This window comes from Triticum aestivum, chromosome 4B (genome assembly GCF_018294505.1).
Source record: "Triticum aestivum cultivar Chinese Spring chromosome 4B, IWGSC CS RefSeq v2.1, whole genome shotgun sequence".
NCBI lineage: Eukaryota > Viridiplantae > Streptophyta > Magnoliopsida > Poales > Poaceae > Triticum > Triticum aestivum.
Genome location: NC_057804.1, coordinates 170,033,141 through 170,039,408, shown reverse-complemented (window position 1 = coordinate 170,039,408; position 6,268 = coordinate 170,033,141). Strand labels below are relative to the sequence as shown.

The 6,268-nt window shown below is 46.3% G+C and overlaps 1 pseudogene; it reads left to right on the top strand.

Annotated features, from left to right (window-relative positions):
* Positions 1-3,501: 3,501 nt before the first annotated feature.
* Positions 3,502-5,915, top strand: LOC123090043 (uncharacterized; annotated as a pseudogene).
* The last annotated feature ends 353 nt before the right edge of the window (positions 5,916-6,268 follow it).

Sequence of the window (6,268 nt, the reverse complement as noted above, 5' to 3'; positions counted from 1 at the left end):
TACCAAATTAACGGGAATTTCTTTTCCATATGACCCTAGAGGTCTGACCCGAGCCATATGATTCGGATCAAGCTTGGTATACCGTGTTTTCACCATGGCCCAGGCTTCTCGTGCACCTTCCCGACAGGCTGATATCTTCCATAATTGGAAACGCCGTCGTGCTCCCCTGAATAGTTGTATAAGCTCATGCATCCTTCATGGAGGGGAGGCGGATGGCCATAAAGCCTTGGCAACACTTTGCATCGCCTGCTGAGCTTGCTCGTGCATTTGCGACAACTCTTCTAGCAGATCACCCGAGAATCCGGACATCTCCTCTTCGGGACGGCCAGTCAGCATACCTACAAAATAACTCTGTCAGTCCCTTTTATCTCCAAATTACACTGAGGTAAGTTTGACCACATACTCAATATGCTGCCTCGAAGCCTCTTATTTTCCTTCACGGAGTCAGCCAGCTGGGCCCGCACATCTTTCAGTTCTTCGCCCAGCTGGGTGTTGGAATCCTGGAGCTTGTTTTTCTCCTCCCTGACTCGTGTCAGCACACATTCTCCCACGGCCAGTAGTCTTTTGGCTTCTTGTTCCCCCGCTTGAGTGGCTTTATGTTGCTCCTTCAGTTGATCTGATGACCCTGCCATGAGATGAGCACTAGTGTTAGCATTGCTGGTATATAATTATGTTTTCTCGATGGAGGGGAACATTACCAGGGGATGCCTTCTTGGATTTCTCCAGTTTGACAGTAGCAGCAGTTAGCTGGTCCGATACTTTTCTAGTTCTTGAGACAACAGGTTGTTCTTCTCCGTAAGCACCTGGTTATACAATGATCCTTAAATCAGTTGTATCAACTGCTTCAAGTCTCAGGGGCTACTGGTATATAATTATCAGATTGGTATAATATAAACTTACCCGCATATCTTTCAAATGCTGGTACGCGGCTATGGTAAGCCCGACTCGAGCAGCTCGGATGTATGCATCCGCCGAGCTGAAGCCATCGAATGCCTCTTTTGTAAAACCAGGGTCGTGAAGAACGGCCCTCTGACACCAATGACCCATGGCGCTCTCCACTTCCGAGTTTGTGACGGATACATCATCTGAATCCTCGGCCAAAGAACAATCCGGCATCACTCCTGTATCTGCCCTTGTCTTTACGGCAGGGTCTGGAACCTGGCTGTTGGGAGTATGACCAGCAGTAACCCCGGACATAGTCCGGCGAACGCTTTTCCTAAGAAGGCACAAACGAAAAATGTCACAGTTGGATGTGACTGCCAAGGGGCATATTTACGAAGCCATACCTCTTCGGTGAAGGCTCGTCCTGGTCTTCGTTTGCCTTCCTCTTTGAAGGCTTGCCCGGCATGGATGTCGCTCTCTCTAGAGTGGCCTCTGGCGCAACATGGCGCGCCAAACGTCTCCCCTTTGGAGCACGAGACACTGCGGTGGGTGAGGCAGAACGAGGAGGCTCTTTTGGAGGAGATGTCTCCTGATTACTTACGTGTGAGGCAGGGAGAAGACCGGGATATCCGACGGTGATGGCCACTTCCGTGCCGTCATAGCTCGCCTGGTAGAACACCCCATACTCGAGCACAACGAATATGTCTGGATCCTCTTCAAATCTGGGGTCAAGGTCCTGGTTGTGGTCCTCTGACTGTGGGGCAGGGCTGTGTAGCCCCTCGGTGATCTTTTGCCATTTCTCTTACAAATGGACGGATTAATGTTCATTAAAAGGGACTCAGGGAGTAGAACAAGTGGAACAGCGGGGTTGGAACTCACCCAGCTAGGAGGATTGTACATGGAGAATCCATCTCTACGCTTAATACAAATAAATTCCTCTTCCTCCCCTTTGAACGGCTCGGCCAATATTTTTGCCAAAGCGGCGGGGGTGTCCGGACCCTTCCGACCGCAGCGGGAGGCGTCATATTCCCCATTATAGTGCCACATGGGAAGCCCTCTGTATTGGAGTGGCTGCACCCCTCGCACTATGGAAGTCGCCATTACCTCGACTATTGATAATCCAGACTGGGCAAGCGTCTTTATCTTTCTCATCAGTTGACGGACTTCCACACTATTTTCCTCCTCGAAGCTCTGAGGGCGCCAACTGTGGCGTTTCTTCCACAGAACACTTGTAAATTCAGGAAGACCCATTTGAACTGGGCCAAGAAGTGTGACGTCCTTGATATAGAACCATTCGGAAGGCCACTCTTATGATGCCTTCTTCATTGTGCCGGACAGGTATTCGGTCTCGCGATACGCCATACATCGGCTCCGCCCACTTCAAATATTGATCCATCTTGGTTGTGGGGGACGAGGCAGAATAGCTTCCTCCACAATTCAAAATGGGCCTCGCAACCCAGGAATAGCTTGCAAAGAGCGACATAACCCGCGATGTGCAGGATGGAGGCAGGAGTGAAGTTGTACAGTTGAATGCCATAATACTCCAGAAGCCCTCAGAGGAATAGATGGATTGGAAATCTAACACCTCTTAGCAAGTAGGGAACGAAGCCCACTCGTTCCCCCTGGATGGATTGGGGAAATTCTCAGCCTGAGCCCTGCCGTTGAAAGAAGTCAATCCTGCTCGAACAGGGACTAGATCCGCGAGGGGGAGGGGGTGAATCCCTGTGTTGGTAGCTTCACCAGCTGACCGTGGGATACGGAACATCTCTCCCAATCGCCTTTTTTTGGATCACGGGGACGGGAGGAAGAGCTGGGAGCATTGGCCATGTTGGAGTGGTTTTTCCTAGCAAGCTCTAAGGATTTTTTGCGTGATGCGGAACAGATCTGAGATCCAATCCCTTTAAATAGACACTTTTCTTGCATAGCCGGGGTGTTATATGCAAAAAATACCCCGACCTCTCGTATTCACTCGACATGTGAAAGCTGAAGCTATGGATGCACAAAAGCCAATGGGAACGACATTAAATGGAAGGCCGAATATAGCCCTTTGAAGTCATCAGAGTAGGAATCCGCCTTGCAATGCCGAAGACAATCTGCGCGCCGGTCACATCGTCATTGAAAGCCTGGTTCGGAGGCTACTGAGGGAGTCCGGGATTAAGGGGTCCTCGGGTGTCCGACCTGTTGGACATGGGCCGGACTGATGGGCGGTGAAGATACAAGACCGAAGACTCTCACCCGTGTCCGGATGGGACTCTCCTTGGCATGGAAGGCAAGCTTGGCGCCCGGATATGAAGATTCCTTTCTCTGTAACCGACTTTGTATAAACCCTAGTCCCCTCTGGTGTCTATATAAACCGGAGGGCTTAGTCCATAGGGAGGAGAATCATAATCATAGTCATACAGGCTAGACTTCTAGGGTTTAGCCGTTACGATCTCGAGGTAGATCAACTCTTGTAATACTCATATTTATCAAGATCAATCAAGTAGGAAGTAGGGTATTACCTCCATAGAGAGGGTCCGAACCTGGGTAGACATCGTGTCCCCTGTCTCCCGTTACCATCGACCTTAGACGCACAGTTCGGGACCCTCTACCCGAGACCCGCCAGTTTTGACACCGACAATGCCCTGCTCCACCTCCTCCGTCCCCGTCGTCATGTCGTCTTCCAGCTCCGTCCACTCTGCATTGCATGGCTGCTCTGTTGCTATACCATTGATCGGGTTCCCGGATTGCGGCGAGCAGGTGAGGTTCTACCAGTCTAGCACCGATGAGCATGATGGATGGATCTTCTACAAGTGCGTCAACCACACTGTAAGTGCCAGTTCTTAGCTTCATGTTGATTGATTCATGTCGTGTCAACTCACTGTAGTATTGGAGCAGAGCACTGATTAAATTGGTCTTTAGGTGCTCTCCAGTAGTTGAGATTGTCCTTGGTTGCAAAATTAGTTGGTTAACTAGTCATTGCTCTGATTAATACAATAGTTTAGACTGTCCTTGTTTGCAAAATTACTGACAGAACTAGTTGGTTAACTAGTCTACCATTGATTCATGCACTTTGAAGTTTACTATCACTCTGTAATTTTGTGTTCTCAGGTCACTTGTGATTTCTGGCGCTGGGAGCTTGAATATGTGGAGCATCTGGTTGAAACAAGGCGTCTGGTTGGTGATGCCGCTGTAGATGCAATTGGTGCATCTGAGGATAGGAGGGAAGAGCTTGAGAGGCAGAGGACTGAATCAATGGTAGGAAGAGGCACAACCGGAAGGGGCATGGCTGGAAGAGGCATGGATGGAAGAGGCACTGTAGGCGGAGCTAATTATGCCAGCTCCAGTGAGAATAAGTATGCTACCAAGCAGCAAATTGCTATGCTTTTAAGATTAGGTAGAGAGATTTTGCTGCTGCTGATGGCTTTTGTTATAGTGCTTTCTGTGATGTATTTCACCTTAATTATGAAGAAGTGAAGTGTTGTTAAATGAGTAGGTGTAGGTGTTCTAAGAGATCTCTTGTTCTAAGTTTAGCATACTAAATGCCAGTGTAGAGATCTCTTGTTTGCTCAGTATGAAGTCTTGGTTGGAATGCTTGTTGTAATGGATAATATGTCAGTAATATGAAGTCTGCTTGACCTAATTGCTTTGAAATTACTAACAGATGTATTTGATGTCAGAAGTGTAGTTAAACTACCTCTGGCAGAAGTTTACCTAATTCAAATTCTGTTAGAATTGTACTTAACCTCATTGCTTTCAAATTACTAACAGAAATGCTTTCATACCTAATTGCTGACAGAAATGCACTTAACCTAATTAGGGTTAACTAATTGCTAACAGAAATGCACTTAACTAATTGCTGTCATAACTGAACTAACTTATGTTAACTAATTTCTGTCATAAATGTAACTCATGTCAGCCCATGCCCCCTTTCTCAACACAACTAAACTCAAAAGCAAGCATGTACTTGCACCTGCTGCAAACACCCACCCAGCAACTTTCACTCTACATGTAGCTTTGGTCCACCACCAGTCCACCACCACCACCAGATCCCCTTCTTCTTCCTCATCTTTCATCTTCAATTTCATGCACCACCAGATCTCTTCTCTCCTCTGTCCAATAGCACCAACAGATCCCCTGCTCATCTTCATCTAGCAGCAACCATGGTGTCCTGGGATGATCTTCCCAGTTCTTCCGAAGATGACTCTGTGACCAGCAAGGTTAGTGTGCTCCCCACCTAGTCTAGGGTTTCTCAGCTAGAGTTTCTCTCTCAGTTGATTCCAAATGTCTCTCTTTTGTTTAGCCACCTGCCACAATTTCCTGTGAGGAATGGAGTGGCTTAGCTACATATCTGCCTAGCTTTAGATGTGGGCATGGTTCTTTGTGTGAGAAGCATGTGGCATTTGAATCTGTTGATAGTGGCAGAAGGTTTCTAGCTTGTGCACAAAAGGTTAGTATTTTTTTTACATTTGGCACTATTAAACAGGAAGTCATTTGTAGTATGTTTTAAGTTTCATCATCATGCACAAAACTGAATACTAGCAGTTAACTGAATTTTTTGTTTGGTCTAAATTGTTAGGAGGTACCTAAATGCAGATATGTTGAGTGGGTTGACTCTGAGTGGCCTGATGCTCTGAAGATGAGCCTAGATAGTATATGGACCATGTATGAAGAGGAGAAAAAACAGAGGCTCAGACAGAATGTTGTGAGTGCTGAAGAAAACTTGAAGGTTCTTGAAGAGAAGAAGAAGATGGAGAATGAGTTGAGGCATTTCAAGCTTGATTTTGCTAAGATGGTGGTTGATCTAAAGGAAGAACTTGAGAAGAAGAAGATGACAGACAAGTCAGTAACCAACATTCATCAGGTCTTCAGGGTTAAAGCAGAGAAAGAGAGGGACCAAGCAGTGCAGGAGAGACCAAGTGATTCAAGAGAGGGATGATTTGAAGCATGAGAAAAGGAAGCTTGAGTACATGGTTGGTGACCTATTCAAACACAAAGAGGCCACCAAGGAGAAGATAAGGAAGCTGAAGGGCATGCTGAACGAATTTGATTGAATTTGTGTCATTGTAAAAAATGACTTTGTATCTTTCCTAGAATGTGTACCTTATGTCAAATGAACATGAACCTCCTCTTGGATTTGTGTCATTTGTACTTTCTGTCAAATGTTAACTAAATTGGGTTCAGATAAGTAAATGTAGATAAGAAATTGAAGTTAATTGTCGGTGTTTCTTCTTTTGGAAAGATTTGCTGTTTTCTATGTCTGAATTTGTATGCATGTACCATATTTTGATTAAAGAAAAAAAATTAAAAATTACACAAAAAGAGTTTTGCCTGGGTCTCAAACCCAGGACCTGTGGTATTGAACGTTGGGGGAAATGCCAGTGGGGTAAGTAGTAGTGCTTTGATC